Genomic DNA, 15742 nt, shown 5'->3' with positions numbered 1-15742 from the left:
TGAACGTTTTAATATTGAATTCTCCAAAATATTTAAAGAGGGACCAATACAATATATATTTACAAAACAATACAATGCAATATACAAAATATTTAAAGAGGGACCAATACAATATTATTCCAAAAATACTGAAAAGAAAGGCACTCTGTCAAACCCCTTATATGAGGCCAATATTATTCTGATACCAGATCTAAACAAAGACACAACATAAAAAGCAAACTACAGATCAATAGTCTTGATGAACATAGATGCAATAAATTCCAACACCATATTAGCAAACTAAATCCAGCACTACATATAAAAGATGATCCATGGGGCTGGCACTGTGGCATAGCAAGTAAAGCTGCTGACTACAGTGCCAGAATCCCATATGGGTGCCAGTTTGAGTCCCAGCTTCTCTAATTTCAATCCAGCTCTGTGCTATGGCCTGGAAAAGCAGTAGAAGATGGCTCAGTCCTTGGGCACCTGAACCTGCTTGGGAGACCCAGGGTAAGCTCCTGGCTCCTGGCTTCGGATCAGTGCAGCTCCGGCCATTGTGGCCAGTTGGGGAGTGGACCAGCACATGGAAGACCTCTCTCTTTCTCTGCCTCTCTCTCTCTCTGTAATTCTGATTTTCAAATAAATAAATCTTTTTTAAAAAAAGATCATACATCATATTCAAGAGAGATTATCCAAGAGATCAAAGAATGGTTCAACATTTGGAAATCAATAAGCATCCTAAGTCAGACCAACAGAATGAAGAACAAAAACCATGCACAATCCACTGAAAGAGATGCAGAGAAAGTATTTAATAAGATTCAACGCCCCTTCATAATAAGTATTCTTAACAAACTAGGTATACAAGAGACATCCCTGAAAATGATAAAGGCAACAGATTACAGTCTAACAGCAAATTTCATATTAAATGTGGAAAACCTGAACGCATTTCTCTAAAATACGGAACAAGACAAGGCCATTCATTTTCACCACTCTTACTCAATATAAAAAAATAAAGGCCATAAAAACCAGAAAAGAGGAATCAAAATATCCATGTTTGTGGATGACATGGTATTGTACGTAGAAAATTCCAAAAATCAGTTACAACTGGAGAAGCAATATCGTAAAGTCACAGGCTACAAAGTCAACATAAAAGAGAGAATTTTTATACACCAATAATGATCTTGCTGAAAGAAAAATCAAGGAAAGAATCCCTTTCATAAAATGTACAAAAATTTATTTAGGATGAAATTCAATGAGAGCTCTTTACAATGAAAAGTATAAAAGTATATGATGAAAAAAATGGTGAAAGAATCAAAAAAATTAAGATATTCTTTGCTCAGAGATTGAAGCATTAATGGCATTAAAATGTACACACACCTGAATGAATCTATAGGTTCAGTGTGAACCATATGAGCATATCAATGGCATTTTATACAGAATTAGAAAAACGTATCCTACACTATGGAACCACAGAATGCAAACAAGTCAGGAAGTCCAGATTCCCCCAAGATCAAGCTGGAATCTCAATACTTGATTTCAAAGCACACTGCAAAGGCATAGTAACTAAGACAGCATTGTACTGGCATCAAAATGGACTCATAAATCAACAGAACAGAATAGAGAATCCAGAAATTCATCCATGTACATACAGTCAACTGATTTTTGACAAAATTGCCAAGAACATACATTAGTGAAAGGTTGTTTCTTCCAATAAATGGTGCTGGGAAAACTGGACATGAAAATTAGATCCCTACCTCTCACGATATACAAAATAAACTCAAGATAGATCAAGCACCTAAGTGGAAGATGTCGAACTATAAAATGGATACAAGAAACCCTAGAGGGAGTACTTCAGGACATTGATATAGACGATGATTTTTCAGACAAGACCTCAAAATCACAGGCAACAGAAGCAAAACTAGACAAATGGTATTGTATCAAACTCCGGAGCTTCTGCACAGTAAGAAAACAATCATTAGCGTGAATGTACACCCATCAGAATGGGAGAAAATATCTAAGTTCCTTACCTGACAAAGGACTAACATGCAGAATGATGGATGGTCCTTGATGCATTGTGATTTGGCTTATGCATTTGCAACTTGATGGTTTGTGACAGTGTAACCACACAACCAAGCTGATTTTCATTTCAGTCTAGTTTTCAATAAATTACATGAACTGGTCAGCATGTCTGGACTAACCACATTTAGGTTAAGATGATTTTGCCCAGATAGGATAATGGGAGAGTTCTGCAGATGTTTAAGGCAAGCTAGAAGAAGCTCCAGTTGTTGCTGGGTTAGACATATTAAATATATTCATTTTCAGCTTTGATGTGCTCATTGGAACATCACTCCATTGTAAGTTGAGGGGCATCTCTATATTGAAAGTGGCCTAGTGCTGTTCCAAAGCTGGCCGTGTTCATGCTGCTTGCCCAGGCAACTGGGGCTTCTGGGCCAGCCAGTTGGGCCCTGCAGGCTTGGCTGGGAAACTTCTGTGAGCACATGGCTGGAGCTCGGCACAGTACTGGGGAGGAACAGCAAACTTTGTGGACTAGATTTATTTTCAAAGATTTCTCTATTTATATGGAAGGAAGGGTTACAGAGAGGCAGAGGCAGAGAGAGATAGGTCTTCTATCAGCTGGTTCACTCCCCAGATGGCTGCAACATCTGAAGCTGTGCTGATCTGAAGCCAGGAGCCAGGAGCTTCCTGCAGGTCTCCCACGTGGGTACAGGGGCCCAAGGGTTTGGGCTGTTTTCTACTTTCCCAGGGCATAGCAAAGAGTGGGATTAGAAGTGGAACAGCCAGGAATTGAACCGGTGCCCATATGGGATGCCAACACTGCAGGCAACAGCTTTACCCACTATGCCACAGGGCCGGCCTCATGGACTAGATCTTAATCAGCAGCCCAGATGAACTTTAATAAACCAGCCTGACATTTGTAGCCTCTCAAGATCCATACACACGAATCCTTTAATCAACACCAATTTGTGTCCAGACTTTTTATGGTTTGTGAAGTCTGAGCAATGCTCTGGTTATGGAAATGCAAAGGACTTAATTATTTTCCCCAATTATTTTGTGAACTGAAAAGAGAACCAGGCATAGCACAGTCATGGGAAGAAATTCAAGTTTATGGAAGATCCTCCTATATGAACGCCCAGTCTGCACAATCTGGAAGCTAGAAGCTGAAGGCACCATTTATCATCTTGCCAGTATTTCATTTGTAGATCAGACTGATAGTTTCTGCATTACATTTTCCCCTTTGAGTTCCTGGATTCTCTGCGTGGTATTCACGGAGACCCACAGAGGAAGGCATTTTTCAGGTAATCCTAATGGCAAAAACTGACTGTTGATATGTGTCTTGGAGGACAAGGAAATTATATTTGCTCTTTGCTCAGCATCATTATGCCTCCTACCCATTTTCAGTTTTAATTGGCAGTGACACAGCGGAAGTAGAAGATGGTCCAAGGTCCTGAGTCCCTGCACCTGTGTGGCAGACCTGAAAGAAGCTCCTGGCTCCTGGCTCCTGGCTTTGGATCAGCTCAGCTCTGGCCATTGCAGTCATTTGGGGAGTGAACCAATGGAATGGAAGACCTCTCTCTCTCTGGCTCTGCCTTTCTCTGCAACAATTTCAAATAAATACAATAAATCTTTAAAAAGACTCTTGTCATCATTCCCCAAGTAAACCACAAAATACAGAAAACTGAGGTAATAGTTTTATAAATCAAGTTCAGAGGCAAGATGCCATTGCCAGATGTTTTATGCCTCTCACATCCAGTATTGCAAATAAATTATACAAATGTTAAATTATACACATGTTAAAGAAAAGAAAAAAGAAAGGAATCTGTGCTCATGGCTGATTTAAACATGTTTATTGGTGTCTCTCCTCCCTGTGAACCAGAGCTGCTCCTGGGTTTGCTCATCACTGTCACATGGTGTGGAAGGCACTCTGTGGGACTTCCAGAGTTCTGTCTGGAAATGCCATGAGCCTCTGCCAGGTCACTGGTGTCACTCATCTGTGGAGCCCTTGACCAGCAGATCAGCACTTTGCATGCCCCAGGGCTCCCCTGATGTAGGAAACCTAGGTCTCATGGGAAGTTTCATGTAGCCCTCAGCCTGAATCCAAGCTCCACTGCTTGTCTTGAGTGACGCCATCTCCAGACAACTCCAACTCCCCACTGTGGATTCAGTCCCAGCCACTAACTCTTCCCTCAGACCTCAGACATCAACAAGCAGATGTGGGCCATCATCACCATGTGACCTTTGAATTTCTCTCCCTTTTGGCCATGAGAAAAATAACATGATGATTACATATATTTTATTTATATATATTTATACATTATATATGCTTACACTTATATAAGCACATGTATAATTTTATGTATTATATTTATATTAAACTATATATAATTTATTATATTTATTGCATTTAATCTTATCAAATTTTGTTTGAAAGAAAATTCCATGTTAACAACAAGAGAAACAACATAGGTGTAGTAGAGGTAAAAGGTACAAAACATGTATGAGAAATCTGCCTTTCCTTCCTTCCCTCTGTCACAACCTGCGAGGCCTGGCTTCTGGAAGAAACTTCTGTAACACTGCTGCATAACCTTCAATATCGAACCATCCAAAACCAGGCAGCACTGACACTGTGGTGGGCTTCATTCTAGGGCTTGGCCTGCATTTATCCCATCTCTGTCCATGTATGCACCGTGTGATGAACAAATCAGATCCTTCAACATTGTCTTTAAACATTTGAAACAATCTGAGATGAATCCTTAAAACTGCCTATATTTGCTTACTATGGTATGATAGATCAATACATGTGGACAACAGATACTCATTGAATCAAGGTAAAATTTTCTTCTCTGAAGAGGAAACCTTTGGTCTCTGCTTTTCTATTTGCTCACAAAATGAAGATTATTGTGAACTGCAGCAAACTACACCATGCTGAGCACACAAGAAATTATTCCTTCTACTCAGTCACTGCCTCTTTCTCTATCTCTCTCTTTATCTCTCTGTCCACACTTGCCCTATCCCTCCCACCCTCACACAAAACTTTTCTCTCAAGCTGCAGACCCCTACAAGTCTCCATTTTGAACAACAGCATACTGCCTCTTCCTTCCCTCCCCTGTCCACCCACCCGCTCTGCTGAGTAACCTCTGAAGAAAAAGCAGCGCCCTCTGTGATGATGCAGGTTTTTGCACATCAGTATTTCCCATTTATGAATTCTAGAAAGCTAGGTGGAACAGTGCTATGTGTGATATAGTCTGAGTGTGTTGCAAAATGTTTCTGTGTTGGAAGCTTGGTCCCTAGTTCAGCGATTTTGGGAGGAACAGGAAATTTTAAGAGGTGTGAAGTAATTAGGTCACTGTGGGCTGTCATTGAAGGTGATTAATGTAGCTCTCATGGGACCTAGGAAGTTTTCACCAGAAACCTGTCTTAAAGAGAATTGACCTTCATCCTCTCAGGGCTCCTGACTCTATGGTTGGCCATATCACATGTGCTCCCCAATCTGAACATGGTCTTTTAGGCTGTGGTGTGTGTGTGTGTGTGTGTGTGTGTGTGTGTGTGTGAGAGAGAGAGATAGAGAGAGGGAGGGAGGGAGAGAGAGACTGTATGTGTGTGTATGTACTAAGTAAGCATCTTAAAATTATTATAGAGGCAGAGTGACAGAGAGATGGAGAGGGGAGAAGGGGAGGGGGACAGATGGAGAGGGTGACAGAGAGGAGGTAGGGAGGAATGGACAGACAGCACTCCCACTGATTCACTACAAAATGCCCACAACAGCTTGCACACAGGCCAAAGCTGGGAGCCAGGAACACAATTCAGATCTCTCAGGAGGGTGGCAGTAATATTATTTTTGAGCCATCCCAGTGGACTCCCAAGGCCTACTCTAGGAGGGTTCTTCAGTCGTGAGACACATCCAGGTAGCAAATGCAGGAACCTCCAATAAGGGACATGGGCATCTCAACCAGCCTCTGAATTCCTTGGCCAAACTTATGCCATGAGCCTCTTTTACATACACTTTTTGAAGTTGTAAAATAGTTGCCCTATTTGTTTGAATGGCCTAGAGACAAGGAGACACAGTCCATCAGACAAGATATAGACAACAATCAAATCATTAGATGTCAGTTTAGCTGGATATACACAGTTTTTTTTTTTTTTTTTTTTTTTTTTGTACTCTATATATTAACTACAACCAATCAGAGAAAGCACATGTCTTCAGGGGTCTGGCTTCTTTCATTAGCATAATGGTCTCCAGTTGCACCCATTTTGTTGCAAAAGAGAGAATTTCATTCTTTTTTATAGATGAGTATGTATATATGTACCATATTTTCTTTAATTAGTCACCAGTTGATGGAAATCTGGGTTGATTCCCTACCTTGGCTATTGTGAATTGAGCTGTTATAAACAGGGGACTACAGATAATTCTTTCATATGCTTATTACATTTCCTTTGGGCGTTTTCCCAGAAATTGGATGGGTGGATCATATGATAGATCTATTTTCTGAGGAATCTCTAGACTGGCTTCCACAATGGTTATACTAGCTTACATTCCCACCAGAAGTGTATTTAGGGTACCTTTTTCTCCACATTAGCAGGGTCTAGAGATGGATTTTTATTATCAGAAAATGAAAGTATGGACCTGGCACTGTGGTGTAGCGGATAAAGCTGTTGCCTGAAGTGCTGGCATCCTATATGGGTGCTGGTTGGAGTCCCTACTGCTCCACTTCTGATCTAGCTCTCTGCTTTATCCTAGGAAAGCAGTGGAAGATGGCCCAAGTGCTCAGGACCCTGCACCCACATGGGAGAGCAGGAAGAAGCTCAAGTCTCCTGGCTTTGGTTCGGTTCAACTCAGGCTACTGTGGCCAGATGGGGAGTAAAGCAGCAAATGGAAGACCTCTCTCTCTCTCTGTGTCTCTCCATCTCTGTCTCTGTCTCTCTCTCCCTGCCTCCTTTCTTCCCTCTCTGTAATTCTGACTTTCAAATAAGTAAATAAAACTTTTTTTAAAAAAAGCCATAAAACTATAAGAGAAGCTGCTTCTGCATGTGGTAAGAAAATGATAATGGTATTGTAAAAAAGATGAAACTCTGAAAATACAGAATAGCAAAGAAAAATAAGTATTTCAAAATGAAATTTAGACTAAATAATCTAAGATTTGAATTACTTGATAGAAAAAATGATAATCAGCTTTAACACTTTTTTAGAGGTTTACTTATTTAAAAGGCAGAGTTACAGAGAGAGAGACACAGAGAAAAAAATCTTCAGTCTGCTGGTTCACTCCCCAAATGGCTGCAACACCCAGGGCTGAGCTAGGCTGAAGCCAGGAGCTTCATCCAAGTCTCTCATGGTACTTGGATCCAGGGATCCTAGGTACTTGGGCCATCTTCCACTGCTTTCTCAGATGCATTGGCAGGCAGCTGGATTGGAAGCAGTGCAGCCAGGATTAGAACTAGCAACCCTAGGGATTCTTGCATTGCAGGCCATGGCACAACCCACTATACCATGTAGCCCCCAAAGGCAACTGATCAATACTTAAAATAACTAAGTTTCTCTCTCAAATATGTGAAGTAACTTGATTTAAACAAATATACATAGTACTAGCCCAAACCAATAACATTTCTCTACACCAAATGATGAACTTTCTTAAACAAACAAAAGAATTTAGACCAACTGCACTTAGCAATTACCATAAGAAAATAAATAAATAAATAATAGGTAAGTAAATAATTAGGGATAAATTTAACCAAGGAAGTGAAAGACTTATACCCCCAAAATTATAAACATTAATAAAAGCAACTGAAGAGAGCACAGATAGATGAAAAGATATCCCATGTTCATGGATTACAAGAATATTGATGAAGTAATATTACTTGAACTAATCTGTTAAACAATAACCATCAAATTTCCAACATCAACTTCCTTTTTGTAAATAATTTTTATTTATATAAGGTGAACAAATTTCATGTGTTGCCTACATACATATTTAGGAGCACAGTGATATTTTTCACCCTCCCTCTGACCCACACTCCCACCCTCATCATTTTTCATATATAGAAAAAAATCCTAAAATTAATATGGAACAAGAAAAACAAATAGTCCAGTGAAATGAATCATAAGCAAAAAGAACAAAGCTAGGACATCACATTACCTTATGTCTAACTATACTACATGCAATAGTAATTAAAATAACATGGTACTGGCATAAAATTAGACATACTGGTCAGTGCAATAGAACAGAAGGTCAAGAAAAGAACCCATGCAACTATACCAGTTGAACTTCGATAAACATGACAAGAATATACAATGTGAATGGACAGTCTCTTCAATATGTGATGCTGGGAAAACTGTATATTCAATTAAACAACAATGAACTGGGACATTATCTTGCACTAAATATAAAAATTGACTCAAAGTGGATTAAATTAAATGAAATGGTGCAACTACTAAAGCAAATACAGAGGAAAAGCTATGCATTGTTGGTCTAGGCAGTATTTTTTTTTTTTTAGATTTGACAAAATGCAGACAATAGAAACGAAGACAATGAGATTACATCAAAACTAAAAACTTCTGTATAGCAAAGAAAGCAATTAACAGAGCAAAGAGATAACCTACAGATTGGGAGGAAATACTGACAATCCACATATGTGATAGGGTTTAATATATAAAATATATAAGTATTCAAACAACTCAAAAATTGGGTCTGAATGAACGGTTCTCAAAAGAAGGATTTGAATAGATGTTTTTCAAAAGAAGACAAACTAAGGCTAACCTTAAAAGGTTCAACATCACTAATCTTTAGGGATATGCAAATTAAAACATCACACCTGTTAGAGTGCCTCTTCTCAGAAAGACAAAGGATAGCCCAGTGTTAGCAAGGATGTGGAGAAAAAGATAACCACCATACACCTTTGGTGGAAACATGAATTAGTACAGCCACCATAAAGTTGAGATAAAATACTAAAACTAAAACCACTATATGATTCATCAATACTGCTTCAAAGTGTCTTACTGGAAAGATTTTAACTTAGTATGTGGAATAAATGTCTGCCTGCCTATATTCATTTCAACATTTTTCATAATAGCTAAGATATGAAATCAGCCTAAGTGTCCATTAACAGATAAAAAAAAGTGTGTGAAGTGTGTGTGTGTGTGTGTGTGTGTATAAAGAAATAACATTTAGCCTTTTTTGTTTTAACATTTAGCCTTTTAAAAAAGGAAGAGATTCTATCATTGAGGGCAACATGGATGAACTGGAAAACATTATACCAAAACAAACCATACACAAAAAGACCAATGATCAAGTTCTCACTAATATGTGGAAGCTAAAATAATGGAAGTCATAGAAGTAGATGGTAGAATGGTAGTTATCAGAGGTTGGGGAATAGGGGAAAGCAGGGAGATGATAATCTGTGGGTACAAAGCTCAGAAAGGCTATTTTAATTTTTGAGGTTTAATATACAGCATGGTGATAGAGGTAATCATTGAGTACTATTCATTTCAACTTCACTAAGAGAATAATTCTCAGATGTTCTCACCACAAGAAATGTCAAATATTTGAGATGATGAATAGGTTAATTAGTTTGATTTAATCTATCTATATGGTAATCACAAACCACATAACTTTATAACCTATAAATATACATGATTACAATTTATAATTATAATAAAAAGTAGAAAAATACATGATTAAAATATATTGATCAAGTCACTGTTTCTCATAGTGTACAATGTAATACTTTATCCATTTTTGTATTTTTTTGTTCTAGTACTATTGGTTGAACTCTGTAATTAACACACAATTATTCTTAGGTGTTTAATTTTAACTGAAAAGTGATCCCTGTTAGGAATTTGGAAAACATTATGCTGAGGGAAATAAGCCAGTCCCAAAGGGACAAATATCATATGTTCTCCCTGATCGGTGACAACTAACTGAGCACCAAAAAGGAAACCTGTTGAAGTGAAATGAACACTGTGAGAAATGGTGACTTGATCAGCCCTTGCCCTGACTGTCGATGAACAACTTAATACATTATCCCTCTTAGTATTTTTTTGTTTGTTCTACTTAATACTTTTGGTTGAATACTGTAATCAATACACAGTTATTCTTAAGTGTTGAAACTTAACTGAAAAGTGATCGCTGTTAAATATAAGAGTGGGAATAAGAGAGGGAAGAGATGTGCAATTTGGGACATGCTCAAACTGACTTGCCTGAAACGGTAGAGTTAGAAACATACCAGGGGATTCCAATTCAATCCCATCAAGGTGGCATGCACCAATGCTATCTCACTAGTCCAAGTGATCAATTTCTGCTCACAATTGATCATAATGATAGGACTAAGAGCCAAAGGGATCACATAAACAAGACTAATGTCTGCTAATACTAGCTGATAGAATAAAAAAGGGAGAGAACGATCCAACCTGGGAAGCAAGATACACAGCAGACTCATAGAATGGCAGATGTCCTAAACAGCACTCTGGACTCAGAATCAGCCCTTAAGGCATGTGGATCTGGCTGAAAAGCCCATGAGAGTATTTCAGGCATGGAAAGCCAAGACACTCTGGCAAAAAAAAAATGACCAAATGAAAGATCTCCACGAGTGAGATCCCAGTGGAAGGAAAGAACAGGTCATCAAAGAAGGAGGTACCTTTCTGTGAAGGGAGGAGAGAACTTCCACTCTGACTACGAGCTTGCCTAAATATGATCAGAGTCGGTGAACTCAAAAGGCTTCCATAGCCTTGGCAACTCATGACAAGAGCCTAGGGTGATTCCTGATGCCATAAACAAGAGTGTCAATTTGTTAAGTGAACAACAGGAGTCACTGTGCACTTACTCCTCATGTAGGATCTCTGTCCTTAATGTGCTGTACATTGTGATTTAATGCTTGAAAAGAAAAATCTGTTTTAATTTATTTAATAAAACATTAAAATAAATCTGGATTTGCATTTATTTTTTGCAAATGAATATTAAAAGTTAAACAACAGGGAACTGGGTGGTATACAAATATTTGTATACAAATAGTCTAGCAGCAGGTTTCCTGCCTTTACTGCCTGTATTTAATAGAAGAAAAATGCATTTGAATTATTGAATCTAAATTACTAAATCTAAAACTGTCTCAGCATTTCATTCTGTCTTTACTTGCACAGACACAGTATGCTCAATTTATACAGATAATCCTAAAAACTTTCAGTAGAAGTCATTTTAGAAACCAGTCTAAATCCCAATTAATTCAATTTTGGAGAACAAAAGGGGGTACTATTTCAAAGCACTTAAAACATGGCTGCTGATTATCATTACCAGTTTTGATAACCAAAGCTTCTTCCCTTCCAAAGACACTAACCCAATTTCCTTCTATTTCTCCTTGTTGCCTTGACTTTGTGATTTTAAGTAAAAGAATTGTAAAAAATTCTTCCTATCCTCTATTTATGAAAGGAAAAGAGAGGATGACTAGATGATGGCACTTGATGCAGTAAGAACCTGAAAGCTAATTGCCCCCTCCCTTTCCTGCCCAGCTCAAGAGTTTCTGCAAACATTTTTGGAGAACGTCAAAGTGTTGCTCTGATGTTTGCACCATCCAAAGAAGAAAAGATGGTTATTTTATCATCACCAGTTACTCAGGACTAAGGTGGTTCATCTCATTAGTAAATGTCCTGTGAAAGATAAACATGAATGGACAAATGACTAGGAGCGAAGTCTCTCGGAAAATTCAGTGATCCCCTTCATGGGTAATCTTCCAGGGCATCAGGTCATGTGTTGATCTATTGCAATCACAAACTGTAAATAAATATTTTCTTCTTACCTTCCAGCAAATGCTGCGGAACCTGCTGCTTCCCAGCTGCCCATGAATCCCCTTCTGCCCTTATTGCCAAGTAATTGTTGTTTACAAGTTGTTCTTCCCATTCTTTCCTACAGGAAAGAAACCAAAGCATGGGAATCCCTTTGTTAGAATTCTTCTGCTTAGAAAGGAACACTACAGGAAATTAATTTTAAACAAGCCTAAGAAACAAAACTTTTAAATCATGTATATTTAATTGTGTACTGTTTCTGAATGCATGGCTGTCTTTTGGGAGACAGTTCTTCTGTACATTTAATGGATATGTAGATAGCTATAATTATGCCAGTGACTGAAATTCATAAAGTTTAAGGAGGCTATTCTATCTCCACTAAAATGCTGGTAGTGCAGTTCAGTGAATAAACAAAAAAATGAATATTAATATAAACACTTGACTCCAATACATACTTGACTGCCAAAGACATATTTCAAAAAATACACACAGAAAGGTGAATTGTTGATTACACTAATGTATCACATGAGATATTCGTGTAGATAAACCTGTTTCTCTTTAATGTTAGGCTGGGCAGTTAAGTATAGTGAGACTACTTACTTTAGCTGTTATTGCTATTCACTATTGAAATCTGCAATTTCTCTCTACATGATCAGTTCTAAAATTTTAACAGGTATGGGTAAATTTGAAAAAAAATTAAAAATTAAAAACCCTCACTGTAAAAACTGCTAAAGGCAAGCCTGAATACCTTGCAGTACCTATGGCTGAGTAGATAAACAACTGAAGTACACCTCCCAGGCATGCAGGCACCAGGGGCCTAACACCTGTGCCTCATTAATATACAAATAAATCTGCTCTTGGGAAACAACTGGAAATTCATTGTCCCAACTCATTTACTGAGTTTGAATAAAGGAATTAGACCCATATTCCCTGCATTTCGTACCAAACCAAACACTAACAATCATTTTTCGGGGCCAGCGCTGTGGTACAGCGGGTTAACGCCCTTGCCTGAAGTGCCAGCATCCCATATGGGAGCCAGTTCAAGACCCAGCTGCTCCACTTCTAATCCAGCCCTCTGCTATGGCCTGGGAAAGCAGTAGAAGATGGCCCAAGTCTTTGGGCCCCTGCATCTACATGGGAGACCAGGAAGAATAACCTGGCTCCTGGTTTCAGATCAGCACAGCTCCAGCCACTGGAGCCAATTGGGGAGTGAACCATTGGGTGGAAGACCTTTCTCTCCCTCTGACTCTCCTCTCTCTGTTTGTAACTCTGACTTCCAAATAAATGAATAAATCTTAAAAAAAAAAAAAGAATCATTTGTCAACAGTGGAGGCAAGTAAGATTGGCTTTATGAATTTTTCTCAAATTTAATAATGTCACATTTATCATCAATGCTGAAACCCTGGTAACAATATCTTGAGAGGCTTGCTGAAAAGAAAGCCACTGGAACCTCTAGTCATCCTATTCACATGTGCTTGCAGTCATTACCCACCACACCCTATCATCTGAGGAGAAGACAACCTCACATACTAGGCTAACAGCCATGAATATGACCGACTGAACACCTGAAGCTCAAAAATCTGACCACAGGAAAGACACATCTTCCCCAAAGACCTCCAGAAGTGCAACTGAAGTAAAAAGAAATTGCTAAATTTTGTCTTATATAAAAACGTATATATAAGAGTACATCAAAAGGTTCATGGAAAAAAAAGTTCAGTGCAAACATTTCAAAATTCATGTATGGTTCTATCTTGAGACAGATTTTTCATGAATACTCACAATAGAGGTATGTGGAGAGAAGGAGTGTGTGGGTAAGAGGGAGGGAAGAAGAGAGAGAGAGAGCACAAATAAATAGCAAAACTCTAACAATGATGTCATCAAAATGTCAAAAATTCTATTTATGAACAAATATTTTACATAAATCTCCTCTAACCTCTGCAATAACCCTCTGGAGAGAGTGTTTTTTATCTTCCTTTCCAAATGAGGAAACTAAGGTTCAGAAAAAAACTAAATAATTGGTGGAGAGGAAAAAGGAATGAGAATTAGAAAACACACCTCCCTGGAATAAGATGGAAGACAAGAGACACTAGAAGGACACATGATACTCCAGATATTATGGGCAAAATTGCTTCTAGCAACAAGGCAAGGTTGAAATCCGTGATTTCTTCCCCAAATGTTTCATTTTTGAGTACCACAATTAAGGACATAGAGATGAGTTTTCACCAGTTTCACTCATAAGGTAGGTTAACAACAGCTGTTGTGAGGGTTCATAACCTGGGTCATTTAGGTGTACAAAAGCCTTGAATGGAATAGTTTAGAGGCATGGGCATTGAAGGGTTCCTTTTAAAGGCTGGAGTGCCATCTAGTGGTAACTATTCTACCTTGCAGGCACTGGGTCCCTGAAAACAATCAGCACCAAGTTGGGAGAGGCACCCTATGTACGTTTCATCTCTATACTGATGTTAATGGACCAGAGGCTGTCATGGAGCCACTGTGTTGAGGACTCTGAACCTATCCCTCAGAAAGGAACACTGTGCCTGACTAAAAACAACGGCCATCAGTGTCATCATCATTTCTCAGGGAATCAAACTTTCACAGCAGCAACTGATGCCCTCCCCCTTAAGAATTCCTGCTTAGATAGTGCCTCGTCCCGAAATAGTTTTCTCTGACATGGAAATGCACTAGACTATGCAATGAATCCTTATAAATAGTAAGTACATGTAGCTGATGATTACAGACGAATATCTATTTCTATTAAAGTAATATTTTCCAAAGATATGAACATAAATTTGTATGAGACTAGAATTTTTTTTTCTGTCACAAAGGCGTTTCATTTATTCTATCACGGATACTCCGGGGTTCACATTTCCAGACGCCGCTCCTCCTTTACAGAAGTTCAGGGAAGGGACAGCAGCTGGCCGCCTGGGGGCGGGGGGCTCCTGGGCTAAGGCACTGCCCTGTCTGGCTCTCCTGGTGGGAAGTTCCCTCCCCTGCACCCCCCCCCCGGCCTACCCCCACAGGCCCGGAAGCCAGGGGCCACCTCCTGGGGTCCCTGAAGACCACTGGGCTCTGCCACCTGGCCCTGGCACTGCAGAGCGCCCCCACCGCGGGAAAAGGTGGGGAGGGAGGAGAACCCCAGTTCCAGGGAGCCGGTGTGCCTACTCAGGCCTTGGAGGCCTGGACACACCTGGGCACGCCCACTGTTCTCTGAGGGTCTGGCTGGAGTCCCCCGCCCACCCTCGGCCCCAGCTGCTTGCCAAGAGACCAGGATATTGTGCTTTGGGGTCAGCGCTGGGGTGGGGATGGGGTGGGGACTAAGGAGCTTGTGCTTTAGCAGGGGGTGCCAACCCCCCCATACACACTCGGGGTGGCTGGGGGCTAAGGCAGGGATCAGGCTGAGACTCCCCCCCAAAGCAGGCTGGTGGTGACGCTGTTGGAAGGGTATAGTGTGGGGCGACCCCCTTTGGTCCTCCCCACCCCACACTGGAACCCTCCCTAAAATGCTCCACCTGGAAAGCGAGATCGTCGGGCACAAGGTGTACACAGAAGTCAGAGCCAGGGGGCAGAAAGGCGGGTAATGGTGGGGAGAAGGCGAGAGGTGTGGGGGTGGGGAAGAAGCCTCCGTGTGCACATGCGCGTACACACTCGCGTACACACACTCGCATACACACACACTTGCCCTAGGCGAGAACGAGAGGAATGGTGAGAAAAAACTGCCAGTGGCCCAAGCAGACCCTGCTCTGCCCCTGGGGGAACCAGGCCCACCCAACCAGCCAAGGCCAGGGACCTCCCTTGAAATACAGCAGTGGGGGGGGCAGAGAAGTTGAGGGAGGGAGGGAAGCAGGTCAGACCCATGGGGCCCGTGTCAGGAACACGCAGCCACACTCCACACACGCGCACGCGTACTCCGCTTGCCTGCCCAGCACACGTCCCCCCCATATCCTGCCTTCCACAGTGCGCCCCCACCCCCACTGGGGA

General features: G+C 40.4%; 1 long non-coding RNA gene across 1 annotated transcript in view; it reads right to left on the bottom strand.

Moving 5' to 3' along the window:
- Positions 1–15742, bottom strand: part of LOC149121358 (uncharacterized) — a 33150-nt gene that overhangs the window by 5987 nt on the left and 11421 nt on the right. Inside the window, exon 2 of the long non-coding RNA XR_016223771.1 lies at positions 11779–11885. This is a non-coding gene — a long non-coding RNA (uncharacterized LOC149121358). The remainder of the gene's footprint in view (positions 1–11778; positions 11886–15742) is intronic.

The sequence above is a fragment of the Oryctolagus cuniculus genome, chromosome 17 (assembly GCF_051225735.1).
Source record: "Oryctolagus cuniculus isolate XC-2025 breed Fujian yellow rabbit chromosome 17, ASM5122573v1, whole genome shotgun sequence".
Lineage (NCBI taxonomy): Eukaryota > Metazoa > Chordata > Mammalia > Lagomorpha > Leporidae > Oryctolagus > Oryctolagus cuniculus.
The sequence above is the reverse complement of the archived record's forward strand: the minus strand, read 5'-3'. Positions and strand labels throughout refer to the sequence as shown.